At 35.3% G+C, this 13,251-nt stretch overlaps 1 protein-coding gene across 4 annotated transcripts in view; it reads left to right on the plus strand.

Moving 5' to 3' along the window:
* LOC105226534 (organic cation transporter-like protein) overlaps window positions 1-13,251 on the plus strand; it is a 95,674-nt gene that overhangs the window by 56,621 nt on the left and 25,802 nt on the right. The window lies entirely within an intron of this gene.

Genomic DNA, 13,251 nt, shown 5'->3' on the forward strand with positions numbered 1-13,251 from the left:
TTCTTCGAAAAGATGCGACGACTATACTGTTGTAGAACCTTAGAGAAGATCTAGTGGCTGATGTTCAGAGCCTACTGAAGTTATGGAGGTAACTCTTCTCCAGCCTGCTGACCGGTAGTAAAAGTGTAAAATCTGGAGATGGCGAGCCCGATTCCTCAAATGATAACGATGAATTCATATATATCGTCACCTGAAGATGAGGTTCGAACGTAATCATCAAAAAATGCGCAATTGAGTATCCTATTCATTACGATTACTACTTCAAAAACATTTATATGGAAAATCAACAACTGACCACATTTTCACCGTGCGCCAAATCTTGGAAGAGACCCGATAAGCGAAGATCGATACGCATCTTTGTCGATTTTAAATTCGCCTTCGACAGCATGAAAAGTGGCTGCTCAAGTCGCTAAGTCTGAACTTGGTATCCCTTCAAAGCTAATACGGCGTGACTTCAATTTATTGCTGAAGAAAGTATACATATGTATATATATTTAATACACAACATTTTTTATTTGACACTGATATTGTGATACCAAATTAGGTCTAACATTTCAAGCAGCTGGCAACCTTTCCTAAAAATATTTTCAATATCAATATTTTTCAATTCCTAGTCTAGTCTAGGTCCATGCCCAAATTGACCGCCGTAATTTTTAGATGGCAATGAGCAGTATAGAAACAAAACTGATCTCAAACATTATTATTGAGAGATTTACTTAAAATATAAAATAATTAGAAATAATAATTAGCTAAGAAATCAAACAAAAGTGTAATAAAATGATATTTGCCTTTTAAAATTGTAATTAGGAAGGTTTTTATAAAAACCTTTAACTATATTATAACTGCACTTTCAATTAAAAAAATATTTACTCATTCAACGCAGAGAATAGCTTATATGTACGCATGTACAGCTGTTAGCATTGATTTCAAAGCGCGTTACAGGGCGTATGAGTTACTTGCATGTGCTTCGCTCAATGTTACGCATACCTCCTGTAGTGCAAACAGTGTCAAGTGGTAATTATACAAAAAGTATGTATGTAGTGGACGACAAGTACAAGTGTCAATATTTCCAACAATAATTGTAGTGAAATTCCCACCATTACTTCCCCGGTCTGGGTGGCGGTCACTAAGGTACAGGTCGTTTTTTCCGCAAATAATTCCCATGAATATGAAGGTGCTTAACTAAATGAATCAAACGCATTTAGGAACAAAAATAAACAAAGCTAAACATGAGTAAAAAAGAATAGCAAACATTTCACATATATATAATCAAGGGGGGAGAGTGTTTTATAAATACACATATGTATGTACATATATTTTTTGTCAATACAAAATCTAACTAATATAGCTCAATAGTAGACATCAATATCCTAAAAAGCTGTTTTCAACAATGACGCAAAACCGGATATCTGCTTCCTCATCGAACATAGCGTTAATTTCACCTTAAGCAGCGTTGTTTGTGACTTTATGGCCCATCGGATATGCAACAACAACATATTTATTATATAGAACTATAGCGAGGAAGTAAACAAATCGTAACATCTTAGCAGCCGCTCATAAAATGCCAAGGCTACGCTCACTTCCGCAACGTAAACAAAAATATGCTTGGACATAGCAACACGTAATACTACTAACTTGATGAGCTGAAACGCTGTGAATTATGATTTCCGCCGCATTGGCTTAACGAGTTCAATTTCCAAATGCGATGGCAACTACTTGGTGATGAAAATTTTGCTTCCGCATTTTTGCTAAATTTAAAGTTTCCTTGAATTTTATTCCTCTTAATTCTTTTCAAAGCGTGTTTACAAATTTATTTTACAGGACAGGACAGGATTTCTATTAGCCATCTTGATGTGTCAGCAATAAAGGAGTGTATCTGGGAAACGTTTAATGTCTTCAATTCAGTGGTGCATAAACAGAGAGCAAAAACGACGCATAACACTCGAAGAGTATTTGGCAGTTTGGCTGGTCGGAATAAATTCTAAGTGCATTACAACTCGATAATCGAAGAAAACTTTCGACGTAACCTTGATTTTTGACCTGCTTTGAAGTGGTTTCTTCGGCTTCGGCTCACCTTTACCACGATTTTCGGCCAAACTATCTTCTCTTTCCGGGTCGTAAGCATAGAATAATTACGCCTGTAATAATACGTTTCATAACATTCTAGTTGTTGGAAAGAATTGTTTCACAGACGCTTTTTTCAAAAAAATTAATGATTTTGGAACCAATCGCGCTTTCATTTTTTCATTTTTACACTTTCTCGCGACAAACAATTATCACCGAGCCCTTTCCTAACAATTCGGCACTAGAAATTTGATTCTGCACACAAAGATTAACGCATTGCAAAAATCGCCGAATACACTTTCAGCACTTCTGAAAGACAAGCGTATACTAAACACTAATGATTATTTTGGAGCTGATATCACTGACAGTCATACCAATCAAGAAAAACATATTTCGATGAATGGATTTTCGCCGAAATTTAAATTGAAAAGTCTTACTATTTTTTACTAACAGACGTATACACAAGCAAAGAATTTTGTTGTATGTACATTCGGAGTAGTGCGTGCTTGAAACTCTGTTTGGCGGATTTACGCGCCACACAACTGAATTCAGCATTCCCTGGGGGCTTTCAAACGGCAAATGAAATATCGTTTTGAAATTTTAAATTATTTATACAGAGGCAGCATAATACATCAGAGAGTCATTTGAATTTCCGCTGAGTAATTTCAAGAGGAATATCGGTTTTTGTCAACTACTCATGAAAATGAGAAAATTTTTTATCGATATCAGACAGACTTTTAATATGTTCAAACAAATTTAAAACTCTTTTATATCTACGACTAGCAGTTATGCGGATTGACTAAGTGACTAAAATATAAATATCACATTTAAAGTTATAGAAAGGGTCCAAAACTATCTCAATTTGTGGTAGTTATTGAGACCGCTGGTGAGTGCATCAGTTGGAATCGTGTTAATGATAGCGCAAAAGAAGCGAAAGTAAAGCCCAAATAGTATATGCTGCAGCTATAGGCGACTCGGAGGAAATTATGAATATTAAAAAAAATGTGCTAACAACTTTCTGTTTACAATCTTCAAGTTTTTTCTTCACCTTAGAATTGAAATTTACATTACGTAACTTTATTACTATACTAAAGGTTCCCACTTCAATCAATTTTCCGCATCTGCTCACAACGAAGCGCCTCCTACTGCTAACTTATTGTATGTAAATACAAGTGCCTTGGGATATTAACTTCCCTCTACTTCGCCTTCAGAAATACTCGCAGCCAATGTTAAGGTTACGATATGCCAATAATAGTAAAAAAAGGCAGAATGTTTGTGTCGCTCATTCATATGATTGTTGTAGGTTTGTTGTTATTTATACTTATATGCTCATTTTCGTCCTTGCGGTTAGCTAGTTCACTCCCAAATCCTTAGATATATACGCACACACACATTGGCATTGAATTTGTTGGCAAATTACTTGTATTTTCCTTAATGATCCTAATAGAATTGGATGAGGCGGTAGAAGGTCGAAACTCAGTCAAATTTAAGGACAATTATAGCAAATAATAAGTATTTGTGGCGCAAACAGACAGCATGGCAGACGGTTATGTCAGCACGGATCCGTACATAACATATGCATTTACATAAAAATAATTGGATTTACACATAAGCATCTGCATGTAAACATTTCTGTTCTTGTTAATAGTAAATGTAACTACAGTTAAGACTACTTTAAAGCAGCCTTGAAGTATGCTTAGAAATTTTTACTGCATCTTAAAGAAAAGTAAGTTGCCATATACATATCTAAAAGCATTTTTCGAGATGAAACTTATTTATACCCGATGGTAAAGTCTTATTGCAATAGAATTGTATAGCGTTCCATAATATTGTCACTTTCGCAGTATGAACCAACTTGAATGTATACGATATACAAGTATTGTATTGGTATTTTTAAGTAGAAAATTCGGTGGGTTTACAATGAAAGCTTTAAAGTAAAAAATTATTAGAACATCGGAAAATTCCGGTATCAAATTAAATACATACATCTACATATCATATTTTATTAACACTCATTTAAGAAAGCTTACAGCTTTAAAAAAGAGCTGAATATATAATACCCTTCACTGGTATATTTTTTACGGCCACGTTGTTTGAAAGGTTATTTATCTGGTCGTATTAAGGTATTTTGCGTTTGACTGAAGAATAATAATAGTCCTTAGCGTCATGAACGTCAAAACGATCGGGCATGTTTTATTTATACTCACTATATAAGTTTGACAGTTCGATCGGTTTATAATGCAAAGGATCGAAATTTTTATTATTTTTATACTCTTGCAACCTGTTGCTACAGAGTATAATAGTTTTGTTCACCTAACAATTGTACATACATATCACTTAAAACTAAACAATATACAAGGTCTGTCTCAAAAGAAACAGGACTGTTAAAAAAACAAAAAAAAATTAATATATTTCAAAAGTTATATTTTTTTATTCAAAGCAGTTTCCTTGTGCTTCGATATAGCGTTTAGCCCGGTCAATAAGCATTTCAAATGAGTGTTTAAGGTCATTTTTCGGAATTCTCTTGAGATTATCAGTCGTCGCCTTTTGGATAGCTGAAATGTCCTGAAACCAGTGTCCTTTCATGGGCAAATGAAGTTTTCCAAATAGGTAAAAATGACAGGGTGCCAGATCAGGTGAGTAGGGTGAATGATTAATGGTTAATATGGAGTTTTTTTGTCAAAAAATCAGTGACAAGCGTCGACCGATGACACGGCGCATTATCGTGCAACAGGTGCCAGGACCCTGCCTCACGGTATTATGGTCGAGCACGATGAATGCATGACAAAAGACGCTTCATAACACTAAGGTAAAACACAGCATTAATCGTTTGGCCAGGTGAGACAAACTCTCGGTGTACAATACCCTCGGAATCGTAAAAACAAATTAGCATTATCTTTATTTTTGACTTTTGAAGATGACTTTTTTTCGGCGATCACAGAGGTCCACACGACCTTCTTGGAATCGCTTAAACCACTCATGCACATTACTACGGGATAGGCACTGATCACCATAAACTTTTTTCATCATTTGAAATGTTTCAGTAAACGTTTTCCCAAGTTTAAAACAAAATTTAATATTTGCTCTTTGTTCAAAATGCATTTTACGACCGATGACCAAAGGCTGCTGTCACTTTTTGATCAATAACATCGATTGTAGTTATCCAATTGTCTTAAAATTTTTACGAAATGTCAACAAGAGATCAAACCTTTTATTTCATATACCCACCAATAGGTGGCGCCACAAGAAACAGTTATATTTAAAAAGTTCTGTTTCTTTTGCGGCAGACCTTGTATATATACATATATGTATATATCTTTATCTATATACAAATATATATATATAAAGTATCAGGATGACGAGGAAAGTTGAAATGAGAGTGACTGTCTGTCTGTCCGTACATTCGTCCGTCAGTGCAAGCTGTAGTTTGAGCAAAAATACTTGCTGCGTTGGTAGGCATAATCGAACCACTGCCAAGTCCACAAATCGCCGTTAATCGAAAGCATATAAAGTGCCACAACTGAGCAATCAATTAAAATATGAAACTCTTATTTGTTACAGAGGGTCGCAGTGACACCGTTGGCAAACATTTTTGAAAAAGTGGAAGGGCACCGCCCTTTAACAAGTTTAATGTACACATCTCCTACACCAAATTGGCTTAGTACGAGTCTTATAAAAACTTCTACCGAAAATAGTAATAAAAGCGGGATAAATCAATAACTAAATGCGTCAGAGACATACAATTTTACCACCGAGACGGTATGAGAAAGCTTTTTGGGAGCCGCTGTGAAAATTGGACGTTGGGCGTGGCACCGCCAACTTTTTGCCACATGTGAAAATAGACGAAATCGGCCGACAACCACGCCTACTTCTCATATAGCACAATTTAAATTCCACTTCATTCGTTCAGTTTCCAGTACGCAAATCAAGAAGCAATTAATATAACGTTATAAAACTTTGCACGAGTAATTATTTTAGAGTATTCCACCTTATGACTAAAAATAGCTCAAATCCAACAAAAACTTTTCAACCCTTAGTACCGAATATACCTGTAGTCGTCTTTTGACAAAAAATGTCCATAAATTTATGAGATTTATAATTGAAATTCGGTGATAGTCCTTCTCTGATTATGGTATGTCTGCATGTCAAAAATTGATTGAATCGGACCTACACGTTCCTTAGCCCCCATATACCAAAAGTAAAGATTTGCGATCTTCCGGGTGAGTTTGTACCGCATAATCGGCGAATAAATGAGATATCTCAATGAAAATAAAGTACGAGGTGTGTTCAAAAAGTATCGCGAATTTTTTGTTTTTTCAAAAATTATTTATTTATTCATGAATATCTATTTTGTCCCCTTCAAAGTAATCCCCATGAGATGTTAGACACTTGTGCCAACGGTTTTTCCAATCTTCGAAGCACTTCAAAAAATCATTTTTCTTTTTATCTTCTTCAGCTCCTCCTTTGATACCGTCTTTATCTCGTCAAGAGAAGCGTAACGTCGTCCTTTCATGGGCCTCTTCAGTTTAGAGAACAAGAAAAAGTCACAGGGGCCAGATCTGGGGAATACGGTGGCTGCGGCATCATTAGTGTGTTGTTTTTGGCCAAAAAGTCGCGCACAAGCAACGATGTGTGAGCAGGGGCGTTATCGTGGTGCAAAAGCCAATTTTTGTTCTTCCACAAATCCGGGCGTTTCTGGCGGATTGCTTCGCGCAAATTGCGCATAACTTGCAGGTAATATTCCTTATTGACCGTTCTTCCCTGTGGCAAGAACTCATGACGCACCACGCCCCTGCAATCGAAGAAAACTGTCAGTTACGATTCACGATACTGTTTGAACACACCTCGTATAATGTTGTACACATAACAGTATATCTTTGCGCATAAAATAGATACATTTGAGATTCATCTATATCATTGGGTTTTTAATATGTAGCATATTAATAGTAGGTGTATTTGGAATGGTTTTAGATGCTGTCCTTGTCATCAATTTGAGGCTTTACTGTAATAAGTACAGATGCCTTTGTAAATCATATGTAATTTGGTGTGAATTATAATTTCATGACTGAATTAATGGCTTCCTGCTTTGTATTATATGTATATAAAGGGTGATTTTTTAAGAGCTTGATAACTTTTTTTAAAAAAAAAACGCATAAAATTTGCAAAATCTCATCGGTTCTTTATTTGAAACGTTAGATTGGTTCATGACATTTACTTTTTGAAGATAATTTCATTTAAATGTTGACCGCGGCTGCGTCTTAGGTGGTCCATTCGGAAAGTCCAATTTTGGGCAACTTTTTCGAGCATTTCGGCCGGAATAGCCCGAATTTCTTCGGAAATGTTGTCTTCCAAAGCTGGAATAGTTGCTGGCTTATTTCTGTAGACTTTAGACTTGACGTAGCCCCACAAAAAATAGTCTAAAGGCGTTAAATCGCATGATCTTGGTGGCCAACTTACGGGTCCATTTCTTGAGATGAATTGTTGTCCGAAGTTTTCCCTCAAAATGGCCATAGAATCGCGAGCTGTGTGGCATGTAGCGCCATCTTGTTGAAACCACATGTCAACCAAGTTCAGTTCTTCCATTTTTGGCAACAAAAAGTTTGTTAGCATCGAACGATAGCGATCGCCATTCACCGTAACGTTGCGTCCAACAGCATCTTTGAAAAAATACGGTCCAATGATTCCACCAGCGTACAAACCACACCAAACAGTGCATTTTTCGGGATGCATGGGCAGTTCTTGAACGGCTTCTGGTTGCTCTTCACCCCAAATGCGGCAATTTTGCTTATTTACGTAGCCATTCAACCAGAAATGAGCCTCATCGCTGAACAAAATTTGTCGATAAAAAAGAAAAGAACCGAACACTGATTTTGGTAATAAAATTCAATGATTTGCAAGCGTTGCTTAGTAAGCTATTCATGTCATCAATGTCAGGCTTTCTGTCATAAGTACACCATGTCTGAAATCCCACGTGATCTGTCAAATACTAATGCATGAAAAAATCCTGCTCAAAAAAAAATGTATATATATGTGTATATTATATATACATTTGCACTTATCTTTATTACTAATTTCAAAAACTTAACGCTTCAATTTCATATAAGTATGTATTACAGAGCTACTATACGTTTCTATATATAGTACATACATACATATATAATTTGCTCTTTAAAGCAGATTATCGAAAATTAATTGTCAGCGCATACCTGCAAACAAGTCTTTTCACCTCGCTTTCGTACAAAAAGACGTTTTGATTAATCACCAATCAAATATATCCAATTTAACAATTGAAGTGAGTGTCCTTTTTTCATCTGTAACTTGTTTCTAATGTGACGTACGTGTATTGCCTATAATTATTAAATAATCTTCACTGCCATTTTCATGGCACTGCATTTTCTTTTTTCTTTCTAGCATTGACTGGCATTTATTCATTGCTGAAATTTCAGCATATGTGGTGTTGTATATAAACTACTAATGCGATATTTTATGACCGATTTTGCTGATTCCTTCATTTTAATGCAATGTGAAGTAATGTTGTTAGGTCAATTAGCCATGAAATATATGTTGGCCTCATTTCGAATTCAATATTTTTAGTATCACTATTTTGAAATGGATACCATCCAGGCTATATTTACTTCAAAACCATCAAATGACGTGCTCTGTACTTGAGAGAATATTATATTTACCTTTCTCTCTACGGAAACTACAACTGTAGACTCATTTCTTTTTATGCAAACGGATTATACCGTAAAACTGACTCTTTTGGTCACTTAAATAATCGGCATAATCTATAACAAGCTTTTAGAACTGTCTCGATGCATTTAAAACTGAAAAAACGTTCTTCTTTCCTTCCAAAACAAATAATAATAATATTAAAATAAAACGTTTTAAGAAGGTTGTGAAAAACATGAATAATCCTATAATTGGAACCGGTCATAATACCATTAAAGAAATATTTTACGAAAGTGAGTTATTGGTGTAAACTTTAGTTTCACCTAGTAACTGACTACTAGAATTTTGAGTGGCACATAACTTTATATAATATATGGTATAAGGAATATTTACATATCTGCATACTAATCATCGATTTTTTTTACTAAAAAGAAGGTGAATTTGAAAATTCTAAGAACAAGCTGTAGCAACTCGGCTGTTTTCCTTCCGGCTTTTATTTATACAAAATATAATCGAAAAAGTGCTTAATCATAGCTTGCTCAAAAAGTCTTTTCAATATTCCCAACACATTTAGTCTGGTTTCATAATATTTTCCATTAGCCATATAGGGCCATTACAATGGCATTTTTTGCATAAATCGCATTTGAATGATAAGTTAAATTTTTGCCGGGCTTATTCTCTATTATTAATTTATTTTTATTTTGCCATTAAAAATATTATATATGAAGTATGGTATGTGTGCTGCTTGCCTGCGTCCGTATAAGTATTTAGTACACACTTTCTCGCAAGCAATTTTTCATGTACATATGTAATGAATGTAGTCACACATCCACTCACGCTTATAGATATAGTAGATGTGCGCATATGTGCAACGCACATAATATTGTTCATTTGCAACGCGTGTGTCACGTTTTTGTTCATAAAATTCTAATTGAATCTGTGTTCCTAGCAAGACCCTCCAAGTAGTTCCATTCGGCCGTAAGCAGCTGCACCCTGTGGCAAAGTAATGATGGTAGGCGTGTGATAAAAATTCATTTAAACACTTTTTGTTGCTAATTTATAAACAACATGAAAATGTTACACAACTGCGAACACATTTGAAATTTCTGTGCACTGTTTGCTTATATTCAGTTATACAATATAAAGAGACCGTGCGTACAATATACATATGTATGGCTACATGAAATAAAGGCAGTCTAATTTATTTGTAGTAAAAATATTATATCGTTGTCCTCAAGAAATTTTCTTCTACCTAAAAAGACCCTCAATGAGGAGACTAACCTCTTGTCAAACATACTGGCGTTGGAAAAATATATTATTGTGTGAATAGTTATGTTCAATTTTGAAAAAAATTTCAAGAGCAACCTTGAATGGTTGATTTTGAAGCTTTAAATTTATTTTTATTTGCCTGGCGCTTTTCAGAGTTATAAAAAGTCACAGTGATGGGGCTGTAAAATTCCTAAAGGGATGCCTGTGAAAGTAAACACATGTGGTTGGCATTTATGATTATGGTAGTATACTTTGGCAAATTGCAAACACAATCTTAACAAAGTTTTACAAAATTCCCTTATTTCAGTACGAACAAGCCGGAAGATTCTCAGTCTTTTTTGTACCTACAGAGGTTTCTGGTTGATTTGGATTGCATGCGGAAGGCGTTATTTTTTTTTTTAATTGACGATGAAGTTAACGTTAAAGGCATATCAATCAGTCAATTCCTATACGTCAAGGAGCTTTCGGTGATAATAGAATCATATTAAGAAATGTTCTTGCCTGTTGGTCACCTTCTTCTTCTTCTTTATTGACGTAGACACCGATTACGCGATTATCGCCAATACAATTACAATAGCATGCCAATCGTTCTTTTTTTCGCTGCTTGGCACCAATTGGAGATTCCATGCGAAGCCAGATCCTTCTCCACCTGGTCTTTCCAACAGAGTGAAGGATTGCCTCTTCCTCTGCATCCCCAGCTTTCAGAGCTGGAGTGTTTTCGACCAATCGGACGACATCCATCCTAGGACTGAATTATTGAGTGACTTATAGAGTTTAGTTTTTGTTCATCGAAAGAGGACTTTACTTCTCAATTGCCTACTTAGTCCAAAGTGGCACCTATTGGCAAGAGTTATTTTGCGTTGGATTTCGAGGATGACATTGTTGTTGGTGTTTATACTGGTTCCAAGATAGACAAAATTATCTACAACTTCGAAGTTATGATTGTCAACAGTGACGTGGGATCCTAGTCTCGAGTGGGATGACTGTTTGTTCCATGACAGGAGATATTTTATCTTACCCACGTTCACTACCAGACCCATATGCATTCTATATTTAGTTCTGCAGCTTGAATTATTTTTTCCAGGAGTAGATTGAAGAAGTCGCATGATAGGGAGTTGCCTTGTCTGAAACTTTGCTAACGGAGCTTTTAGTATTCCTCAACGTTAGTTTACACACCCGTATTAGTTTTTCGGGACTACCACATTCCGACTTCCCGGCATAAATGCAGCTCCTTTTCATGCTGTCAAAAGCAGCTTTGAAATCGACGAAGAGATGGTGTGTGTCGACTCTCTTTCTAAGGGTATTTTCCAAGATTTAGCGCATGGTGAGTATATGGTCAATTGTTCATTTTCCAGGCCTAAAGCCACACTCGACATAATACGCTCGATAGAACCTTATATACGATGTTTAGGTGCCTTATCTCACGGTAGTTGGCGCAGATTGTGAGGTCTCCCTATGTGGATTGGGTAGAGCACACTTAAATTCCAAGAAGTTGATGCATGCTCCTTATCAGTTCTTCGTCGGCGTATTTAAATAGCTGTTGGTCACCTAGGTCGTGTAATTTGATTCCGTGACACAACTACCCATATACCAAAAATTATACTCAAGTACTAAATTTTCCTACTAATAAAGCCAAAGTAGTTAAGTTCTTTACCACTAAAAAAGAACAAGAAGAAAGAATCTCTATTAAAATGTAAATTAATGGTTCGGCCTTCAAATAGACCGTTAATCTAGTATATTTGGGGAACCCGAATTTTTATCACCGAATAGTTTCTACCTCGATTTTTTGCTATTTGTTTTCAAAGCACATCCATAACGCTATAACTGCTTCAATTAAGATTTCCAAGTATTACAAATACCTTTAATGTATCTTGTATATCAGATAATAATATCATATGAAATAATCATTGTTATTTGATGCGTAATTTTTAACTGTCAAAAACACAACAAAGTACAACTTTATGTGCCCACCTCATATGGGAGAGGAAATATTCAAACAAAATATCAAAGAGAGTTGAATCATGCGAATTATTGCATTGAAGTGTGTAATGTGCTTGTAGAAGCAGCAAACAAAACTGAACTGAATGGAAACCGGAACAACAACGGAAATTGATGGCAATTATCAAATGTTTGCGAAAAACGAAATTTTATGCACAAAAACAGGATTGCTTTTCCATGAACAACAAAAAGTAATGTTTATGATTACTTTCGATATATAAAAAAAAAATAAAAAAAAAGTTGGTATTGCCAAGGTGTATTTTTGATTTTATAATATAATGCAGTACGTCATTTATTCATTAAATTAAATTTATTTTTCAACAAAATTTTCGCAAAAAAACAAAAAGTGCTTTTAAAACGATAGCCACTCTTCTAGGCTTTGAAGCCATGCTGTCTAAAATTTCTTCGGTCGTCCGGTCTTCTCTAGTCGTCTTCCGTGCGTATAGTCGAAAACGATTTTCCACTGTGAGCATCTGATACCGGAAGAGTTGCAGCGACCTCCAGATACCGATACACAGTTGGGTAGAACTTTTTGTCACAGATATTTGGGGTTTCAATCAATGTTTTTGGTCGTTTCCCACTTAGTATCAAATTTTTTCAAATCAAAATAATGTTATTGCATACTGTAGAGCAACAAAAAATAATCATAAATGAATTTTTTATTTCCTTTAGAACAAATTCTTTCATAAGTTTTGCTCATTTAGATATATATGCTGCGAATGCTTAGAAGAGGCGTAGAATTTGGATTTTTCCTGAAACAATTCTCCTTTAAAGTATTAAAAACAAAAAAAAATTGTTGGCTTTCAGATTAAAAATTTTCGTCTATCTTAAATTTTGTCACCAAAAAGCTCGCTCAAGGCATAACCAAAGTAGCAACACCACATACAGCGAGTCAGTTTAACACATTTTCCTACATTCGTGCCGAGCAAACAAGAAAACATATTCAATACATAATTCTACTAATATACTCAAATACCGAAATGTAACAGAGCACTCTGATCTCTTCTCACCATCATGGCGCTGTACAAACAAGCTTCCAGCTACGAGGAGGTAATGAATGGTAACTATGCAAAGCAAACGACCAAAGGCCAGTGCGCTTTTGTGTCACGCAATATTTTTTTCAGAAATCGTTTGCAATATTAATTTTATTTCAACAAAATCCTTAATTCTCTGTGGGGATTTGTGAACCCAAACAAGATTTACATACACCCACAGTACATTACGATTTATTGGCGAACCAAGTGCGAC

The sequence above is a fragment of the Bactrocera dorsalis genome, chromosome 2 (assembly GCF_023373825.1).
Source record: "Bactrocera dorsalis isolate Fly_Bdor chromosome 2, ASM2337382v1, whole genome shotgun sequence".
Lineage (NCBI taxonomy): Eukaryota > Metazoa > Arthropoda > Insecta > Diptera > Tephritidae > Bactrocera > Bactrocera dorsalis.